A 23175-nucleotide genomic window follows, 5' to 3' on the forward strand; every position below is an offset into this window, starting at 1 on the left:
GTTGTTAAGGTAGTAAATCCTAAGAGTTCCCATCACAAGAAGAAACTTCTTTTTCTTTTTATTGTATCTAAGTGAGAAGATGGACCTTAGCTGAATATATTGTGGCAATCATTTCACAATCTATGTAAATCAAACCATCATGCTGTAATGCCTTAAACTTATGTAGTGATGTATGTCAACTATTTCCCAATAATACTGGGGAAAAGAGGTACTGAAAGGTCGGAAGATAAAGTTATGAATCAGCTCTTGGGGAGAGGGTGGTTTGGAGCATCAGTGGTACATTCTGGGCTTTATATCCCTAATCTATCCTGATGAATCTTAGAAGAGAATGGGGGTTGGGTTAGAGGATTATTTCTACAGTCCCTTTCAGCTCCAAGTTCTGGGACTATGATTTGTATAATCTGGAAGGACATGGGTATATTCACAGATATTGGCCCATTACCTGGAAGGTGCAAATGACTTTTGTTAAGTGAATAAACCATAAACAAAGCCAACTCCAAGACAGCCTCCAAGAGACCCACCTCCTGATATCCACACCTTGCCTCCTTCCCTCCCACATCCTGCTACAGTTGGTCTGTTTGGCCATTAGCATACAGCAGAACTAGTGGTATGTCACTTCCTAGATTAGGTTATAAAAATAAAAGGTGAGGAATTGAAACCTTCTGCCAACAGCCATGTGAACACATCTGAAAGTGGATTCTCCTCAGAGCTTCATTCAAGCTTTCAGAAGACAGCTGTCCCTGCTGACAGATTGACTGCAACCTCATGAACCAGAACCATTTGGCTAAGCAGCTCCTGGAATCCTGATCCTCGAAAACTAAGTGAGGTAATGCATTGATATTGTTTTAAGTCGATAAATTTTGGGGTAATTTGTGTGTGTGTGTGTTTTTTTAAAGATTGTATTTATTTATTTATGAGAGACACACAGAGAGAGAGAGAGAGAGACGGGGGGGGGGGGGGGGGGGGGGGCGGAGACACAGGCAGAGGGAGAAGCATACAGAACTCAATCCTGGACTCCAGGATCACGCCCTGAGCCGAAGGCAGGGGCTAAACCGCTGAGCCATGGGGTAATTTGTTATGCAATAATAGATAACATTGTTATCTAACGATGATAACAAGACATTTTTTCATCCCAAACTCCTCCCCTCTCCTAGGGCATGTGAGCAACGTCAATGTCACCATTCCTGAAAATCATGCACATTGTTTGGCAACGTATATTTCGAGTTAGTACCAGCATTTTCTTATCTACTCGGTTTTAAAATCCGCTTCACTCAAGCCACAACTTTTTACAAAGTAAGGAAAACCTCCTTATTGCATGTAGTAGTGGTCTCATTGTGATTTCCATCTCTAGTATTTTGAGATTGCATTTTGCCTTTGCCAAAATTTCCCTTCTTTTATGGCTGCCCAATAGATACATTACTCTGTTATGTTTTCCTCCTACTTGTTCTTCCCATGAATCCACTGATTTCTTTAAAAGAAACACATTCAAAGGGTGAATTCATGGTGAAAGAAACATTCTCTTTCAATATTACTTTAATTCATACATTTGCTCTTTAGTTCATGACAAAATGTACTTTGAAGGTTTTTGAAAACTGTTTTCATGTCTAAGAATTTTTAAAAGTTAAGGGGCACCTCAATGGCTCAGTCAGTTAAGCATTGGACTCTTGATTTCGGCTCAGCTCATGATCTTAGGGTCATGAGATGGAGCCCCTGCCTGGCTCTATGCTGGGCGAGGAGCCTGCTTAAGAGTCTCTCTCTCTTTCTCCCTCTCCCTCTGTCCTTCCCCACCCCCTGCTGGCTCACTCGCTGGCTCACTCTAATTAATTAATTAGAGAAATAAATAAGTTAAAATGTTGAATTCAACTGCTTTGAGCATTCAATGTTCCATCCTGGAAGTGTACAAAGGTCTTAGTTCCTGATATATGTGTTCAGTAAAACTATTATTTATATAGAAGTCCAGATTGATACCCCATTATATAGATAAGGAAATGCTTCATGTATTTAATACCTAGACACCAAAATAGGGAAACGCTGTCCACTCACACAGCCTGGGCTCTACAGCGGATGTCAAGCATGGTTTCTATGATTTCTCCATCATCTGTCATATAGGGCTGTAAACAAAGCTGGCCTTTCTCAAATGCTTCCTGATAGGTCGTTGCATAATGATCTAGCACAAAATGACTCAAAAATTTGTGTGGACAAGAATGGTTATTAACACATCACCGTGCCTTGGGACAAACACAGTTCTTAGATTTCTTTTTTTTTTTTTAAGATTTATTTATTTATTTATGATAGACAGAGAGAGAGAGGCAGAGACACAGGAGGAGGGAGAAGAAGGCTCCATGCAGGGAGCCTGATGTGGGACTCGATCCCGGGACTCCAGGATCACGCCCTGGGCCAAGGGCACGCACTAAACCGCTGAACCACCCAGGTATCCCCCAGTTCTTAGATTTCAACTAGCAAATTGCTGCCCCAAGCCTCTGAGAAACAAACCATGTCTATGCTGTATCCGATCTGCAAAGGTAAAGGCCGTTACAATATCCTCAAAGTGAGTTTGCACAATCACTTGTAGATCAGTACTAAGGGCAATTAAAGCTTTGGGAAATGGTGTTCTGTTCCTTCCTTCCTTCTTTTAATGAATTTACTTTGAAGAACCAAACTTTATTTTCTTTTCTCCCCCATCTTTATTGAGGTATAAATGACAATTAAATTGTACATCTTTAAGTTGTATAATTTGGTGTTTTGACATAACAAACGTTGTGAAATAATTGTCACAATCAAGCTAGTTAACATGAAAAATTCGTGTTTTCAAGTAAAAAATATTTGCAAATGATCCCCTCATGATCTTACAAAGGAAATGAAGACAAATTGTAAAAAAAAAAAATTAAGTTACAGAATGTTAGAGCAAGAGAAAACAGTTCCTGGGTGTTGTCTAGACAAGCGTTCAGAGAACAGTGATAGTGTTATTTATTTTTATTTTTTTTGCCACCTATCAAGAAAGAGAATATCAATTTTCATGTCATAAATAAGTCACTGAAGGTGATTACATTCCCCCTTTTTTCCCGAGAAAAAGGAAATTGAAAATTCAGCATAAATAATATGCTATATATGTAATAATACATATGCTGTATATGAATAATATGTACATAAATAAAATGCTGTATATACATAATGATATACATAATATACATAATAATATACAGTATGATACCCGTACAGGCCCATAAAAACAGAAGTTTTCTTACAACCTTGTTACAATGAAACCACTAACACCTCTTGCATATCAATCAGTTATGATCTTGAAGTTATGTGGTCACTTAAATCCAAATGCAGGCAACTGATTTGCCCCAATATAAGTTACCTCTTCCCCCACAGCAACCACCCAGTAACCCTATCAGCCTAAGGCAGCGACCGCTTCTTGAGCTCACAATTTCCCAGGTTGGCCATGTGACTTGGGCTCGGCTGGGCCACCGGGCTAACCCACCAGCACAGCTGCTGGTCTGCTAAGGGGCTAAGGGGCTCTGCTCTGGGGGGGGGGGTGGGGGCTTGTCTGGGTGACCTCAGCGGGGACAGCTCCTCTCTACTGCACAACGGCCTTTGACCCTGAGGCAATTTCCCAGCCTCTCAGGCCCTCTCCACTGGCTCACTCTCATCAACATGCAAATATGCTGTATTTCTCAAACTCCCACCCAGAAGGTCCACTTTCATTTCCAGCGAACACCCTGTGCCTCTGCTCATTCTTGTAGCAGAACTCTTTAAGAGGTGTCTGTGTGCACTGTCTCCAATTCTGTTCTTCCCATTTTTGCTTAAATCCCACTCCAAAAAGCTCTCGTCCACACCATTCTGCCCAAACTGTTCTTGCCAAGGTCCCCAGTAACCTTTACATTGCTCAAGCCAACGATCCATCCCCACTCTTCATTTTAGGTGACTTGTCAGCCTTTGACACGTGTCATCACCTCATCTCCTCAAAACACTTCCTCCTCGTGGCTTCTGGGCAGCACACTCACCTGGCCGTCCTCCTCCCTCACTAGCCTCTCATTCTAGATCTCCTTTGCTGGCTCCTTCTCATCTTCCTGACCTCTCAATGTCAGTTCTTCCCAAGCTCAGTCCTTGGATTTCTTTTTTCTCTTCTCTTCCCTGATTTTACTCACTTCCTTGGTGACCTCATCCAGTGTCTTGGTTTTAAGTACCATTAATATGCTGATAACTCCAAATGTTTATCCCCATCCTCTATCCCAAGTCCAGACATAAATATCCAGCTGCCTACAAGCTATCTCCCTTTGGATGTCATATTTTTCTACTTCTGCTGCAACAAATTGTCACAAATGGAGTGATTTAAAACGACATGAATTTAATGGGGTGCTTGGGTGGCTCAGTCAGTTGGGGTGTCTGCCTTTGGCTCAGGTCATGATCTCAGGGTCCTGTGATGGAGCCCCATGTCAGGCTTCCTGCTCAGCAGGGAATCTGCTTCTCCCTCTCCCTCTGCCCCTCCCCTGACTCGTGGACACACACACGCACACACACACTGTATCAAATAAATAAAATCTTTTTCAAAACACATGAATTTATTATCTTACTGTTTTGGAGGTCAGAAGTCCAAAACGGGTCTCACTAGGTAAAGCCAGGGTGTCAGCAGGGCTGCAGTCCTTCTAAAGGCTCTGGGGGAAAACCCCTTTTCTTAGACGGCTGGCATTTCTTCGTTGGTGGCCCCCTTCCCTGTTCAAAGCCGGCAACGGGCGAGCAAGTCTTTCTGACGTTGCATCACTCCGACATTGACCCCTTAGTCTCCCTCTCCCACGTTGAAGGGCTTACAGTTATAGGACATCCACCTGGATAGCGTGGGACACACTCCCTAGCATAAGGTGAGCTGATTAGCAACCTGGGCAACCTTAATTCTGTCCACTACTTTAATTATCCTTTGCCGTGTATCCAAACATATTCATAGGTCCCAGGGGTTAGGAACCGGATGGCCCCTTTCAGGGGTCATTAGCCGGCCTTCCACAGATGTCTTACGGTGTCAAACCTAGCGTGTTCAAACTGAGCTCCTGCTCTCAGCAAGCCTGCTTCTCTCTAGGTTTTCCTCAACTTGAGTCAATGGCAGCCTCACCTTTCCAGCTGATCGGGGCAGAAAGTTTGGAGCCAACTTTTTCTTCTCTTCCTGGCCCATACCCCACCTGCTAGCAAACCCATGGACTCCACCTGCAGCATAAAGAATCTGATGATTCTCACCACCTCCTGCGCGACTACCCTGGTTCACTCCCCTTCGTGGCCCTCCCAGGTTATTGTTGCTGGTCTCCAGGTCCCCCGGGGCATCCTTTCGGCCTCCCACTGCCTGTCTGTGGTTTCTGCCCCAGCCTCCCAACCCCATATCCCGCCTGCCCACGCATAGTCTATTCTCAATATAGCATCCAGATGATATTTTTACAACAGAAGTCAGATCATGCAGCTTCTCTGCTCACAACCCTCCCGAAGCTTCTCAGCTCCATAAAAGTTAGTGTCTGCAAGGCCCACAGGATCTGGCCATTCCTCCTACTTCTCCAACTTCTTTTGTTCCTCTCCGACATATTTGCTTCACTCCACCCACCGGGGCCTTCCTGCTTTGTCTCGAACAATCCAGGCACCTACTCAGGGCTTTCACACTCGGCAGTTTACTGTCGGTGACACACTATCCTCCCAGAGGTTTGCTGTGTAGATCTCTCTTCATCTCCCTCAATCTTTGCTCAAAGTCACATTCTCAGTGAGGCTTTCCTTATTCGTTATCCTTTATTTTTAATTTTTTCCCTTTTATTGACATTTGGTGCAATGTTACATTAGTTTCAGGAACACGATGTAATGATGTGACAAATCTACTTGTTATTCTATATTCACTACAAGTGTAGCTACCATCTGTCACCATACTACACCATTTTTTAAAAAGATTTTATGTATTTATTCATAAGAGATACAGAGGGAGAGACAGAGACATAAGCAGTGGGGAGAAGCAGGCTCCTTGCAGGGAGCCTAATGCAGGACTCGATCCCAGGACTCCAGGATCACAACTCAAGCCAAAGGCAGCCACTCAACCCCTGAGTCACCCAGGTGCCCACCAAACTGCACTCTTATAATACCATTGCCATGTTCCCTATGCAGACCTTTTATCACGGTGACTTGTTCGTTTCATAACTGGAAGGCTATACTTCCCAGTCCCCTTCACCAATTTTGTTTATTCCCCTCAATCTCTTCCCCTCTGGCAACCATCAGTTTGTCCTCTGTATCTATGAGTCTGTTTCTGCTTTTTGTTTATTCCTTTGTCTTTTCTTTTCAGATTCTACACATAAGTGAAATCCCTGTGATATTTGCCTTTCTCTGTCTGACTTACTTTACATAGCATGTATCCTCTAGGCCCATCCATGTTGTTGCAAATGGCAAGGGCTCATTTTTATGGACAAATAACATTCTGTTGTATATACATGTCACATCTTCTTTACACATTCATCTATCAATGGACACTTGGGTTACTTTCATAGCTTGGATAAACATACAGGTGCATATATCTTCTCTAATTAGTGTTTTCGTTTTCTTTGGGCACTCAGCCGTAGAATTACTAGATCATATGTTATTTCTATTTCTTTTTTTTTTTAAAGATGATCTAATTTTTATTTATTTATTTGTTTATTTTTATTTATGATAGTCACACAGAGAGAGAGAGAGAGAGAGAGGCAGAGACACAGGCAGAGGGAGAAGCAGGCTCCATGCACCGGGAGCCCGACGTGGGATTCGATCCCGGGTCTCCAGGATCATGCCCTGGGCCAAAGGCAGGCGCTAAACCTCTGCGCCACCCAGGGATCCCTGTTATTTCTATTTCTATTTGAAGAACCTCCATACTGGTTTCCACAGTGGCTGCACCAATATTCATTCTCAACAATAGTACACAAGGGTTCCTTTTTCTCCACATCCTCGCCAACACTTGTTATTTCATGTTGTTTGGAGTCTAGCCAAACAACAGGTGTAAGGTGATATCTCATTGTGGTTTTAATTTGCATTTCCCTGATGATGAGCAATGTTGAGCCCCTTCTCACATCAGCCTTTAAATTGCATGCACGTGTACACAAACGCATACCTAGAAACCTTCCCTTCTTTAATGCTTTACATTTTTTCAGTAGCATTTATAACATTCTAACTTACCATATAATTTACATTTTTATGGTTTATTTTTGTCTGTTACCACTAGATAGTAAATTCCATGAAGGTGGAGACACCTTGAGGTATTCCTAATTCTTAGGCCAGCATCAGGTACATAGTAGATACTCGGCAAATATTAGACAAATGCTTCTGTATCAATTTCTTCATCAGTAAAATGGGAATAATAGGAATTGTAATTGTAATTGTAGAGTTGTTGGGAGAATTTCATAAGTTAATATATGTAAAGTGTTATTACAGAGACTGGCACAAAGAAAGCATTAAAGGGGTGTTTGCGCTTATAATCTCTCTACCATTTATACTGATTCTTCTCTTGTTATTCAATGAGCACCAAGCAACACCTCTCAAGAGGGAACAATTGTAATATGTTGAGAATACACTGTGTCCTAGCAATGAAGATATGTGTAAATCCTTGCTTTTTCATATAATTTAGCAAAGCCCTCAGCAAGTAAGATCTTGCAGTAATCACTACTGGACTCTCTAGATGTGTATGTTGAGGACAGAATGTTTTTTATTCGTATTTTTCTATTGGATGCCCAAATGTTAACACGGCCAAAGGATCCTGAACTTTAGTCTCTCACTTGTTCAGAACTAACCACAAAAGGCAGGCAGATGAACTATATCCTCATGACTGCTGTAGTTCCACATTCCTTTGTCATTTGTTGGATTTCAGTGGTGACCTTCACATCTAGAATCAGCACCAGTCTCTCCCAGTTTGAGAACTGGCACAAACCACAGACCATATTAATCTTATTTCAAAATGTCAAAATTCCAATATTCAGAGCATTTGAAGCTGTGCAAATATCTTTCTAGGATGCATTAAAAAATCAAAGTTATCATTGGTTTTATTCCTTTATCTCCTTGCAGCATATACCAGACTGAATCCTAAAGATTCCAGCAAACTTATTTCCATTTTCATACTAGTGAGGCCAAAGGAAAAAAAAATAAAAGATTATCTGGAAGCAGAAATTCCGTGAAGAGCCAAACCTCAAATTAACACATTTATGAAAACGAAAAGTGTCTCCTGACAAAGTAGGTCAAATATCGCTAATATGTGGCTACTGGATGGTCAATCTTATTCACTCCCTAGTAAATATGAAGCGCCAAAAAAATGAATTTTATAATTAATAGGATCATAGCTGGCTGTTTGTCTCTGATTAAATATCACCTCTGCTATTTAATTCAGTTACTCCAGACAGAATTCTATGACATTTGACTCTGAATAAAACACTTTAACACTAAGTTTAGAAACAGCTATGTGTGGTTGTACAGGTCATTCATTGCATCTGGATATCTAGCTAAGGGGGCAAGGGAGGCTGGGAGATTTTTGGTTTTATTTGTTTTTAATTCCAAAGCTTGATTGTGAATATTAGGGATAAAACCTGGAAGACTCCAAGCACAGGACATGCATCATAAACCATAGTGTTGGAAAGAATAGGTGATAATATTATAGAAGAGGACAGAGGATGGCAGTGAGTCATATACTACCAATGCCTAGATAATTCATAAGATCCTTCCAGAAATTTAGATCAGGCCTGGAGAAAAGAGGAGAAAGGGAGAAGAAGGTGGAAGAGAAAACCCTGAATGTGGCAATCTAAAGAAAATGAATTTTTCAAAGATGACTGAGTTATAATGACAGCAAGATTACATTTTCTGCAATCTACTCACCAGAAACTGGGACTTGAAATCCAAAATTCTTTTTTTTTAATTTTTTAAAATTTATTTATGATAGTCACACACAGAGAGAGAGAGACAGAGAGAGAGAGAGGCAGAGACACAGGCAGAGGGAGAAGCAGGCTCCATGTACCGGGAGCCCGACGTAGGACTCGATCCCGGGTCTCCAGGATCGCACCCTGGGCCAAAGGCAGGCGCCAAACCGCTGCGCCACCCAGGGATCCCCAAACTTCTTTTTAAAGCAATTTTGCGAAAGCTGAATATGTGTACCCCTGAGTAACAAGCACTGGGACTATAAAATTGATACCCAGCATAGTAGCATATATTAAAATTTTTTTAATCTTACTTTTATTCATGCGAGAGACAGAGAGAGAGGCAGAGACATAAAGAAGCAGGCTCCAGGCAGGGATCCCAACGGGGGACCCAATCCCAGGACCTAATTCAAAGGCAGACGCTCAGCCACTGAGCCATCCAGCGCCCCAGCATACTAGCGTCTATTGAGCTTCCCCAGTACTATGTGTACCAGGCTAAGAACTTTATATACATTATGACATTTAGTCAATCCAGGGGGAAAAGTGGCCCAAGAGGCAGGCTGGGTATTTTCCCTTTGCCACTCTGGATCCTTATCTACCTTGCTCTGTGCCAAAAGAGGCTCACTGATGCGAACCACAACCACCAGCGCCTTACCCTCCGGCTCCTTATGGAGACTGGGTAATGGTAGGACTGGTGGAAAGTGACGTCAGGGTACTTACTCCACGGTTCTCTTTATGTCATTGCCTTGGATTGTCTTCATCCCTCTGCTGAGGGTGATGGGGCCTATCAGGGGGCCCTCTCCATTGTTACTGTAAGGGACTGAATGTTTGTGCCCCCCCTCCCCACCTCCCCCACTCCACCCTCAAATTCCTATGTTAACACCCTAATCCTCAAAGCAATATTTGGAACTAGGGCCTTTGGGAGGTGCTTAGGTTTCACAGGCTCCAGAAGGCAACCCCCTATGATGAGATCAGCTTTCTTCTAGGAAAAGGAAGAGACCAGAGCTTGCTTTCTCTGCCACGTGAGGACCTGTGGGAAGGCTGTTGTCTGCAAGCCACGGAACCAACTCACCAGGAACTGAACCTGCCAATGCCCGGAGCCGGGGCTTCAGAAGAGCGGGAAGCAAATGTCTGTTGTTCAAGCCCCCCAGCTCTTGTATTTTGACAGAGCAGCCCCGCGCCCTCCGCAGGCTACCCCCCAGAGTCCCAGGACTGCCGCCTTCCGGGAAGCACGGGCTCCCCGATACCACTGACCTCAAGGCCCTACATGATTTCTGTAAAACCTGCCTGTGATTTAGTAAATAGGCCCTTTCTGCTTACCGGGTCAGAGAGCCCTTTCTTCCCTTCCAGGACACTCATTAATGTGGTTCCTAAGCAGAGACTGGGTGACGGTTTCTTAACAGGAATCTCCTCATCTGTGGGGTTACGTGGTTCTTCGTGCCTCTTCCAACTCGGAGAGTCTTTCTTCTTACAGTTACACTAATGAAGACATTCATTGTGTTTTTATTCAATTATACATGATACAGCAACATTTTTCTGTAAAAACTTTACATTTTGTTAAGCAAAATTATTTTGTTTATCCTCCCCAAAGCTCTTGTTTTGTGACCCCATCTGCTCCCAATCTAAAGGAAAGGGAATAGAGAACAAGCGACTGAGGGGCCAGGGCCAGTGCTGGAGGGCAGCCACTGACTCAGAGCCCCCCCACCGCAAGAGACAGAGGCCCCCGACGGCCTGCAGCTTCTCTGCCTGGGACGACTGGTTTTCTAGAGATGGAATTCAGAACCCAAGAATGCTGCTCACCAGGTGAAGGGCTTCCTTTCACAAGCTCAGCTACTTGCAGGGCTCAAAGCTTTAGGGTGGAGGTACATCTTGATGCTCTGAAAGCAGCACCATTGGTCAGTGCTTCCTGCACGTTCAGCTCCCCTGGAGAGACTGAATCTGCAAATGCTCCCGTAAAACAGAGTGAGAAAGAATAATGCAGGAAATGTTCCTGTGCATCTCAAACAATTTCACATCACCCTCCCAGCTCCTGGTCCTATCACCAGGAATAATAACCAAATTGTTGTTCATGGTGTTATGATTACTGCTAACAATCCCTCACACTTGTCTAGGGCTTTGCAATTCATGGACTCTCAAATTTTCTTCTCACAAGGATCTCATGCATGTGCACACACACACACACACACCTGTGCAAATAAATAGGGCAGGTATTCTCTATTATTTTTATTGTTGGTGTTTTTTTTAAAGTTCTTAAAAGTCTTTTTTTTTAAGATTTTATTTATTTATTCATGAGAATACACAGAGAGGAGAGAGAGAGGCAGAGACACAGGCAGAGGGAGAAGCAGGCTCCATGCAGGGAGCCTGATGTGGGACTCGATCCCAGGTCTCCAGGATCAGGCCTTGGGCTGAAGTCCGCGCTAAACCGCTGAGCCACTGAGCCACCCAGGCTGCCCCTTAAAAGTCTTTTTTAAAGGTCTTCTAAAGTTCACAATATCTTATCTCCTTCCATTCTGACCCTTCAATGCTTTTTTTATGATGCATTACAAATATAACTTTTCTTGATCTTCATCATAATAATCCTACTAGTAATATTCATTTGCTGACGATTTTCTGTAAACACTGAGGTGTTATGGGGAATAGAGCTCCCTCCTGCCCAGTAGAACTTTCTGCAATGATGAAAATATTCTAAGCGTGTGGTCGAAAACTGATCTTTGTGCTGCGGAGCCAAAATACAATGTGAAAGGAGAATATGAGATAAAGAGGAACAATAGCTGGATGGCTTTGTTGGCAAAGGAGGCTGCAGCAGGCTAAGGCCTTCAAACACCGCAAGCCTGCCTGGAGGAAGGGACTGGAAGGTTTAATAAAGGAATACAGGATGTAGCCGGTTTTGAAGGAACTGTGTACCTGCTGCTGACTCTGTTCACCATGTCTTTAGGGTGGTACTGGGTTCCTGAAACAAAAGGCTAAGAAGGGAGGCAGGGAAGTTTGCAGAGGAGAGGATAAAGGTTACTTTAAAATCAAGCTTGGCCGAAACATTAGTGCAGCCATTTTGATTTTTGTTCAACTTTATGATTTTAAGCATTTTCCAAGGTACCATGTCCATTATGACAGCAGCTTACCACATGTGGCCATTGAGCATTTGAAATCTGGCTAATACAACTGAGGAATTGAATGCTTAATTTTACCTAATGTTAACTTATTTTAATTTAGGGACTCTGGGGTGACTCAGTGGTTGAGCATCTACCTCTGGCTCAGGTCATGATCTTGGGGTCCTGGGATCGAGTTCCGCATCAGGCTCCCTGCATGGAGCCTGCTTCTCCCTCTGCCTCTGTCTCTGTGTCTCTCATGAATAAATAAATACAATCCTAAAAAAAAAAACTTATTTTAATTTAATGTTAATTTTTACAAAGATTTTTTATGTATTTGAGAGAGAGAGAGCCCACAAACGAGGGGTGGGGGGCAGGCAGAGGCTGAGGGAGAAGCAGGCCCCCTGCTGAGCAGGGAGCTCCACACAGGGCTCAATCCCAGGACCTGAGATCATGAGCTGAGCCAAAGGCAGACACTTAACCGACTGAGCCATCCACACACTCCTAATGTTAATTTTTAAAAATGTAAATATTTGAACTTCAATAGCTATTATCTTCGGCAGTGAAGCTCCAGAACCAGAATAGCTACTCCTATTTTGCAGGAATCTAGAATCCATAGGGACATTGTTGTAGAAGTGGGTGGCCAGCAGGAGGCATGGCTTGAGAACAACTGCATAAAATTCAAAATTATACTATATATATAATATATATATATTATATATATATACCCTGAGATCATCTAATGAAGCTGTCCGTGTGAGATGAAATTAATGGAAAGAAAGAATTCAGAGAAAAAAGAATTTCAGGAACCACTATGATGGAGAAAGGAAGGAGTGGCAAATAAAAGAAAAAGGACCCTTTGGAGGAGTAAAAGAGATGGACTCATGAAGAACAGACCATGTGAGAGAGGTAGGTGGTTCTCACCCAGTCTGCTGAGAGACTTTGAGGCAAATCTGAAGTGAATGTCGATATTGACACTGATTAGTGAAGGGTGGTGACACAATATGCCACCCCAAGAAAACTTTGGCATAAGGAGTATTTTTGAGAAACACCAGACACAAGAGAAGCTTCAAAAACAGAATAGAAGTTACTTTTTTTCTAAGAGAAATTTATATTTATAAGGAAATATACATTTGTAAGGGTGTCTCCTTCTCTGTACCAGGCAGAGGAAGATGATGAAATCATAAGAAACTCTTATCAATGCAAAAGTCACCGACTTAGATATCCATGGCAAATCTTACTCTGTTTACCAGACTTATCCTACTCGTCTCCCTATAACTGACTTCCCCCACACCCTTCCTTCTTTGTCTTTAGCTAGAGATGGTATTCAAGCCTGAATTCTACACCACTTCTGAGAGTTATCTCATGTATATATTAGGTATACGTTACAAACTTCTATTTGTATTTCTCTTATTAATCTGTCTTTTTTTATAGGGCTCCAGCTGAGAGCTTAGAAGGGTAGAGGGACCCACATGAGTAACATGGGAAGCCATTATTAGTTAGTATGGACACTGTAAGAGAAAAACAAGCAGAAAGAAAAACTAAACCAGGGAGGGGAAAAAAACAAAACAAAACAGACAAAACCCTAAAAATATTCAAGTGCTGAGACCTGGCACATCTTTTGTTGTTTCATTGATTTCCTATAAATGATTTCAAATAATAACAGGAGATTAGCTAACCCATTTGCTGGTTTATGAATTTGCGAAGCAGAGGACATTTTTATTCTCCCCTTCTAGATCTTTTGGCTGATCTAATAATTAAAATGGTATAGGAAAGATTAACAGGAGAAAAAAAATTTAATTATGTTCGGGTACAGGAGACCTGAAACGCAGCCAGGCAATCAAGGTTTATGTAACATCCTGTAACATTCTGAACTAAGGAAAGGAAAGGGGCCTGGGGATTCAAAGTTTACAGAAAGGGGATAGGAGGAGATGTCTGGCAAACACAGGTTATGCAGATCAGTTTCTTAAGTAAAAATGGTTTATCTCTGGTAGTAGTTCTCTTCTTGACATAGGACCCCTTTCCAATGTAAATTTTCTTTATAATTGCAGATTTCCCCCACAAATGGAGAAATTTATGTTTTTAGGCAGTTAAGGGGGGAGGTTAAGAGCTTTTCCTGAGACTTCTGGGTCTTGATTGCCTTGAGCTCAAAGTAATCCGCATGCAACAATGCCATGGTTTTTGTTTTTTTTTTTCTTTATGGGGGCAGGGGGTGGTCTTGTTCTGAATCTCTTTATTTGCATCATTTTGGGAAACATATATGGTCTTTTATTATTAAATATAAACCCCAGCTCTTTTACAAATGATATTGTACTTGATCTAATGACTTTCCACTTCACCTCTCTTTTCCTTCATCCCTATAAACATACACACACACACACACACACACACACACCCCACACTCCTGACAAACACCATGTTCAGAACAATGCTTCTCCAACTATCTGAGGTGAAGAACCAGTTTTTCTTTTCCCAATCCATCATGAACTCATACTTCATAAAATACAACAAAAAAGGACAAGACTAGAAAAATGGAGTAAAAAGACATACAAAGTAGAAACCAAGCCTTCTGTTCTTAGATAAAACATATATAAAAGTATCCTGACATATTGCTTTAAAAGTTTCTAAATGTTTACCCTCAATTTATTACTTATTTCCTTATGGCCTATGTTAAAAAATGATTAAAGACAAATTAGGTGATACATCTCTGAAGCAGCCAGCCTCTATTCAGAGAACTGTAAAATGGGGAAGAAGGATGAAAGCTTTTATAAGACAAAGAATAAAGAACAAGGAAGAGAGAACGAAAATATCAGATTGGCCGAGGCTACATAGTCAACCTTGCTTGGGGTGAGAAGGAAGAAGGAAATAAACAGAGTCCAGAGTTGGCGTGGCAACTGGGAACTGGATAGTCTGTTTCTGGTGAAGCTGAGAATGTACAGGGACATGATTGCTCTCTGAGTTTCAGTTCACTGATGTGGCACCCGGGGAAGGAGCAGTTCCATCTTGCAGCTAGAAATCTATTTCAAAAGCTGATGACAAATAGTTTGCTATGTGGCATCTGCTTGTGCATCATACTTTCAATAGCATTGACTTAGATGCATGATGATCTGTCTACGTAGAATGTGTTATAAATAAATAGAAATGTATTATTTCCATATATACACAACAGACTGCATAGACAATATTATCTTCCTGATCTTCAACTCTTTATGTCTTGTTTAAAAAAGATTTTATGAAAAAAAAAAAAAAAAGATTTTATGTATTGACCCAGAGAAAGAGAGATCGTGTGCACAAGCAGGAGTGAGGGGAGGGGCAGAGAGAGAGGGAGAAGCAGATTCCTAATGTGCAGGGAGCCCGATGTGGCTCTAGTCTAGGACCCTGAGATCATGACCTGAGTGAGTGAAAGGCCACCCAGGTGCCCCAACTTATACCTTTAAAATTTGCAGTTCATAATCTTAAAGGAATCAAGATTTTGTTTGAAAAGGCCTTTTAACTTTTTAGTTCTTTGCTTATTTTCTTGCACGCATAAATATTCAAAAAAATGTCAGCTTTCCAATGGACTCTTGTGTTTAAATAAAAATATGTTGGACACCTCAAATAAATATCTAGGGGTATTGATCTCTAATACCCAATGTTTGTCTGTTAATGTGCTTCTTGTTAGGAACATTTTTATTTTTGAATGAAATCTTATAAGACAGATGCTCATAACATTACAGTTTATTGCCACAAAAAAAGAATGAGCTATCAGAAAATGACTGAGTTTTCACAAACATCAGGGTTGTACTGTTGTGTGAGAAAATGGAAAAAGTATGGCCAAGAGAGAGGTGAGGAAAGGATTTGCCAAAGTGGAAAGTGCAAATTTGTATATTAAAAACAACTGATTTAAAGTTTTATTTACTGGGAACCCTGGGTGGCGCAGCGGGTTTAGCGCCTGCCTTTGGCCCAGGGCGTGATCCTGGAGACCCGGGATCGAATCCCACGTTGGGCTCCCGGTGCATGGAGCCTGCTTCTTCCTCTGCCTATGTCTCTGCCTCTCTCTCTCTCTGTGACTATCATAAATAATAAATAAATAAAAAAATAAAGTTTTATTTACTTTGAAAATTCCTTCATCTAACACAGCCTTTAATCCTCCTAAATTTTAGGACAAATATAAAATCAGCAGAAGCCTACAGAAAAAAGAGCAGGTTCCTATCACTTAGGAATAACAGCCTCAGAAAACACTGAAATTAAAGCTCAAAGGTTGTTGGCTTCTACTTTCCCTTCACTCCCTTAAAATTTTGGAGATTTTGTATTCTATTTTTTTAAATGTGGTTAGTGTTTTAACATTTCCACAAATTATGCTGACTAATCTAACCTGACCTCCATTTAAGAGAAAGGCTTTCTTGGTCTTTTTGTAACTTTATGACTATACAACATGAAAAACGAATGTTATGGGTGATCCTGGATTGGATCCTAGATTGAAAAAAAAAAAAAACAGAAAACAAGGCATTATTAAGACAATGGAAAAAGTTTGGATATAGGTAATAGATAATATATTATATCAACATTAAATTTCTTTGGGTGGAATGGTATTGTGGTTATGTAGGAGACTGTCCTTGTTCTCAGAAAACACACGGTAAAGTATTCAGAGAGAAAGTGTCATGATGTCTGTCTGCAGTATACTTTCAAATGGCTCAGCATTTTAAAAAAGGCCCATGGAGATTAGATAGATAGATAGATGATAGATAGATAGATAGATAGATAGATAGATAGATAGATAGATAGAATGATAGATAATAGATAGAGCAAGTCAATGTGGCAAAATGTTAATAATTGGTATATTTCAGCAAGGCTGTTACTAACCCTGCAGGGCCTGGGTCAAAAGTACAAGTTGGAGACTCACATACCATGCCTAAATACTTAAAGTTATAAAGCAAACTCATAAAATAATAAAATATGTTCTATCCTTGCTTTGACCAATATATCTCCATAATGATTAGAAACCAAGTTTAGGGGGATCCCTGGGTGACTCAGCGGTTTAGCGCCCGCCTTTGGCCCAGGGAGCGATCCTGGAGTCCCGGGATTGAGTCCCACGTTGGGCTCCCGGCATGGAGCCTGCTTCTCTCTCCTCCTGTGTCTCTGCTTCTATCTCCCTCTCTCTATATCTATCATAAATAAATAAATCTTTAAAAAAAAAAGAAGAAGAAGAAGAAACCAAGTTTAAATTTAGAATTCACAAACTCCTGCAAGTTTTGTGCTAGGACACAACAATTCAAGGAAAACCAGTATCCTTGTCTGCAGCCAGCCCCCTTTCTCTCCCCACCCCTAAGTCCATTCTGTATCATAAGGGGCTCTGTGCACATTTGTGTGGACCTCGGTTCATGCATTCAAGCACCATCTGTGGGGTAGCAGAATATGAAACCCCCAAACAGAGGTGCCTGGGTGGCTCAGTTGGTTAAGCATCTGCCTTGGGCTCTGATCATGATTCCAGGGTCCTGGGATTGAGCCTGGAGTCAGGCTCTGCCCCTCCCCTGCTCCCTGCTTGTGCCCCCCCACCCCCACCCCCAGTCAAATAACTAAACAAAATATTTATGTATTTAAAAAAAAGAAACCCCAAAACATGCCCCCTTGGCATAAGGATTATTTTGAGCTGAAGGCAACTGAGAAGAAGCAGATATAAAGCTCCCTGCCCTCCCTCTATGTGCCTAAAACCAGGACATACATTTTCAAGGGTATCCCTGTTCCCCTCGCTACTAAGAAGGACAAAAGCTGATCACCAGAAGTAACTTCAGATCCTATCAGCTCAGAGATGGCACCAGAGGAGTCTACACAACGAACTTTACTGTCTAGCTTTTGTCTACCATTAGTTTCCCAATCTGCCCCCCTACTATTTGCTGCCCTAGGGGCTGAAAGTCTTTTTCCTTTGTCTTGTCACTTCTATAAAAATGTGTTGTTCCTTTCCTAAGACACTATGTAAACTCAGATTCTAACTAAGCCTTTAAGCTACTCATTTTTCCCTGGGTACCTCCCATGCATACATGTTAATAAACTTCTGTTTTTCTCTTATTAATCTGTCTTTGGTTATAAGGGTCTAGCCAAGAACTTAGAAGGGTAGAGGGAAATTACTTTTTCCTCCCCTACACATGCATATCACAGCTCCCCACTCCCACAAACAGCTATTTTTGGGCCACCTTTGGGCGAGGGGATATGTGTAATGGATGTGGTCTAACCTCAGAAAAACAGACCTCAAAAAGATGAAAGTAGCAGGAATTCCAGGGTCTAGGATACCTGAAGCATGGAATAAAAGTGAGGGGTTGCCGTGGGAGCTGAGCTCCAGATGGGCATGCTGCTTGGCTCAGAATACTTTTTTTTTTTTTTTAAGATTTATTTATTTATTCATGAGGGACAGAGAGAAGGAGAGAGGCAGAGACACAGGCAGAGGGAGAAGCAGGCTCCATGCAGGGAGCCCGACGCGGGACTCAATCCCGGATCTCCAGGACCCCACCCTGGACTGAAGGCAGCACTAAACCGCTGAGCCACTGGGCCTGCCTGGCTCAGAATACTTCTGAGGAGGACCAAGGCTGGAGAAGAAAAAGGAGCCTCCAGAGAATGGGTTGTATAGGATCTAGGTGAAGGGATATGGATTGCCAATGAAATTATTCTTTCAATTTTTAACTTTAACATTTGGCACATTTTTTTCCCACTTTCCAAAAATGCATTGGAGATGGTTTAGGAAAAAAAAAAGTTCTATATCCTGTTCTTTTCACATATCATCCTAACAACTGTAGAGGGAGAAAAATTAATCTTCCCTCTACCCTCCAAGTTCTTAGCGAAGATCTCTGTAATAAAAGAAGTGTATTAACATGTATATCTCATGTACGCATGGGAGATGCCCAGGGAAAAATGAATAATTCAGAGGTGGCTTAGAGTTCAGGTTTAAATATTATCTTAATTGGGAAGAGAAGATATAGTCCTCTTAGGGGAAAGCAAGTGATTTTTAGGGAAAATGAATGGATTCTTAGAAAAAATAGATGGGAGATATGATAGTTCACGACAAAGTTTGGTTGTGGTGACAGTGGTTCCTGATTGGCGAAACTCCAGGGAGATCTATGACAACCAAGTTTCACATGTTGTTCTGTCTTGGAGCAGATACAAGAAGTTTAGAGAAAGCCCCCTCCTTGCATTTAATGTTTTCCAAATGCCTACAACTCAGAATAATTAATATGCAAAGCACAATATTTTGAGGTTGGCAAGTCCTGAACTCTTACGCTCATATTTTGAGATGGCATATTCTGCTAACCTTCACAATAATCACTTACGTGATTAAAAACTCTTTGCAAGCATTATTTTTTATATTCATTATATCCAACCTGTGATATTGTGATTTGTAATAAGAAATATATATTTGGTCTTCATCCCTGTTCCTGGAACAGAGCTCTTAAAACCCCTAGAACTGCCTAAGTGTTGACAGCAGGACAAGGTGTCTTTTGTTATATTAATCAGTTGACCGTGTGAATCGTGTGAATCGTGTGAATCACTGGGAGGGATGGGAGCTCTTTGCCAGGGGAAACAGCTAGGTGTTTAGAGGGCTGGATCTTTCAATCCCACCTCCTGATTTTCAAGGAGGGGAGAGGGGCTAGAGATTGAGTTAAATCACTAATGGCCATTAATTTAATCAATCATGCTTCCATAATGAAGCTTCCATTAAAAAACCCAAAGGACTAGGGTTCAAGAGCTTTCAGGTGGGTGACTGCATGGAAACTTGAAGACAGTGGTGTGCTCAGAGAGCATAGAGGCTCTGAGCCCCTTCCCACACGTACTGTTTTATAATATATCCTTTCATAATAAATTGACAAATATTTCTCTGAGTTCTGTGAGATGCTCTAGTAAACTAATCGAACCTAAGGGGGGGTTGGGTTGGAGGAACCTCCCATCTCTAGCCACTTGGTAAGAAGCACAGGTGACAAACCTGCACTTATGCTGTCTTCTCACGGGGGTGGAGGGTCTTATACAACTGAGCCTTAACCTGTGGCTGTTTTCTAGATAAACAGTGTCAGATCTGAGTCGAATTGGGGGTGTTCTGGTCAGTGTCTCCTGGGAATTTCCCATTGCCAGAACTCCAGCATGTGGCCATGTCTCACTTCTAGGGGAGCTGGGAAAGGCCGTCTGACAGCCCAGGAGGAGAGGGAACTAACGTGACTCACTCTATCCAAACTCTTCCACCAACAGAGGGAGTAGACACCTGCAGGTTGTACAGGTAATTTACTGTTTTCAGTCTGTCCTTGAAAAAAAAAAGCAAGAGGCCTCTAGGGTTTTATCTGTTGAATTTCCTGGAGTAGTCCCTGAACCTCTACTCTGCCAAACGTGGCCAAGGCTCTCTTAGGATCCCCCTTTGGTCTCCAACTTCCATACATGCTTGAGATTGGGAACCCGCTGGAGGAATTTGTCTTGCCAACCATCCTTTTCACGACGACGGCTCTGTTAGCCCTTGTGTTTGAGCCAGTTTGGTTGGTGGTGTTCACTGTGTTCACCCCAATGTGTAGATCGTATTCCCTCTAAATGAGGAGTCCTTGCACTTGTGGAAATTGCTTCCCAATGGTCTCTCTACATTGTTTAAAATGCTGCATTGCTTATAAAGGAGGCCCAAGTTACTTATTTTAGCTTAAACTCATAGCGCTGTTTACATAGATGGAGCAGAGAGTGGCTGGGTGCTACTCACTAAAATTTTGAGAAAATGTCAGCTTTAATGGACTTATGTTTCAAACCTTCTGACTTTACTTTTTTTTGCATTGATTTTAGGTACTGATTGAATCTATAATCAAGTTCAATGTCTGGCAGAGCTGGGGAATTCAGTTGCTGTCCTGCTAAATAAAGGTCTTAATCTGGGGAAGGGAGATTAAAAAGGTCCTTGTAAGTGAAAGGCTGAGAGTTCATTTGAGCATCTCCAAAAGAAAGCTCCAAACTACCCAAAACTGGTTAAGTTCTAAGGAAGTCTTGCTGGAAATTATTTCGGCTTGTAGGACTACCAGGCAGGCTAGTGGCCAGTGTTTGCCCATGAGCAAGATTGAAACCTGACTTCAGATGGTTCGTCATCGATTCACACACAGGAATCTGCCCAAGAGTCTTTGAGGAGCAGAGGGACATGGGTGCAGACGGCCTCGACCCAAATCCTCCTAATGTCGGGGGAACGTAATAGGTCTAGTGAGGATACTATCTGTGTTCCTTAGAGGGAACATTAACTCTGAAGTTGGGTTTTTTTCTTTTCTGTTGCTCTAGGAAAAAAAGCAAAAATGAAAGAGATGCCGGAAATACGTTGCTGTAAATGAACCACTGCTATTGGCAAAATACTAATCATTTCCTCAGCAAGTGTTTATTAAGCTCTGGTCCTCGGTCCTGGAGAGAGGGTGATGAAGGAAAGTCTCTCCCCTCGAGCAGCACAGAGCAGAGGAAAATAACTGCAAAGCCACGTGTCAAGGGCTGTACTGGAGGCATGTATAAGGCGCGGGGCGGGGGGTGCACAGAGAGGGAAGCACGTTCTGAGAGGGTGGTCAGGGAAAGATTTACTGGAAAGACACAGGATGCATCTCAAAGGAGGAACAAGAATTTGCGGTGCAAGCAGCACTTTTCTGAGAGAGGAAAGGGACACCAGATCTTGGCAGGGCATAAAGGTTCACACCAACTTTCACACTGATTTAGTTAATAAGCTGTTTTCGTAGCAGAACTTTTTTTATTTCAGTTTTTTTATTTCAATTTTTTTTGATTTTCAAACTTTTTTATTGCTTTTCTTTATACTTTAGAGAAAGTGTGTCTGCGGGAATATCTAATAGGAGAGCCAAAGCAATCTCCCCCCTGTGGAGTCTAAAGCACCCAAGAGGACATCTTCTGACTCTCCTGCTGACCTAGTTTCCCTAAAAGATTTCCTAGCAGAACCATGTGAATGAGAGCATGACCATTAGAAAAAGGGCATTTTAAACCTCTGGACTCTTTTCAAATTAAAACCATACAAAACACTTTTCTGTAGTCATAGAGCTTAACTTTCGATTATTCAGGGACATGGGGATAAACATTAGGATGAGCGAACCAGGAACGGCAGGGAAGAGAAAAAAGGAAGCACCTGTAGAGTTTTAAAAATCAGAACAAAATGAAAGAATTAAAATTAAGTATATTCGTTTTTACACTAATTACAAATGGACTGAATTTGCCTATTAAGGTCAGAAACTGAGTGAGCTTAATAAATAAATAAATAAATAAATAAATAAATAAATAAATAAATAAACTGCCCTCAATGCTGTTTCCAAGAAACACCTGACACACAATGACAAAAAGCAAATAGGATAGTAATTGAAATGTGTGAGTTATCTCAAAATCCACACTTGCTCATGGTTTTAATCACTTTCCTCCAACAGACCTCTTGCCTCAAGCAAAGTTTAAAAGTCCAGTTAGCCTTAAGTACCCCTAATATTTACTGACCACGTAATTCTGTGACGGAAATAGAAGTGAAGAATTTATCTTAAAGCAGGTGGTATCTGTCAGGGTCCGGTCAGGGAAACAGAAATGGCAACAACAGACAAGCTCGTGTGAGAAACTGGTTTCACAAATGTTGGAGGCACCAAGGAGCAAAAGGAGACAGAGTGAGGACAGAGTGACACAAAGGCAGCAAGTGCAGGAAGCAGGCAGCGCTCTCAGGGCGGGGAAACATGGGGAAGTTGGGGCTGTCCGGATCTAGAAGTCAGTACCCAGCCTGTAATACCTGATACCTAGAAACCCTTGTGGGGGGGCACCTGGGGGACTCACTGGTTGGGCATCTGCCTTCCGCTCAGGTCATGACCCAGGGTCCCAAGATCGAGTCCCACGTCGGGCTCCCTGCATGGAGCCTGCTTCTCCCTCTGCCTGGGTCTCTGCCTCTCTCTCTCTGTGTCTCATGAATAAATAAATAAAATGCAATCTTTAAAAAAAAAAAGAAAGAAGAAAGAAAGAAAGAAAGAAAGAAAGAAAGAAAGAAAGAAAGAAAGAAAGAGAAAGAAAGAAAAAAGAAAAGAAAAGAAGAAAGAAAGAAAAGAAAAGAAAAGAAAAGAAAGAAAAGAAAAAAGAAAAGAAAAGAAAACCCTTGGAGGATTTTCTCCCAATACCGCTCATGTCATATGACGTTAAGACAGAGATATACAGTAGGCCGGCCCCAGGAAAATTCTCTCTATTCCTTACCGCAGGCTCATCTTTAACCCTGT

At 41.9% G+C, this 23175-nt stretch overlaps 1 long non-coding RNA gene across 1 annotated transcript; it reads left to right on the forward strand.

Annotated features, from left to right (window-relative positions):
• The first annotated feature begins 578 nt into the window (after positions 1 to 578).
• Positions 579 to 22923, forward strand: LOC112654785 (uncharacterized). Its single transcript, XR_003133366.3, has 4 exons — positions 579 to 826; positions 20098 to 20207; positions 20750 to 20824; positions 21227 to 22923. It is a non-coding gene; the product is annotated as an uncharacterized LOC112654785 (long non-coding RNA).
• Positions 22924 to 23175: the final 252 nt, after the last annotated feature.

This window comes from Canis lupus, chromosome 15 (genome assembly GCF_003254725.2).
Source record: "Canis lupus dingo isolate Sandy chromosome 15, ASM325472v2, whole genome shotgun sequence".
NCBI lineage: Eukaryota > Metazoa > Chordata > Mammalia > Carnivora > Canidae > Canis > Canis lupus.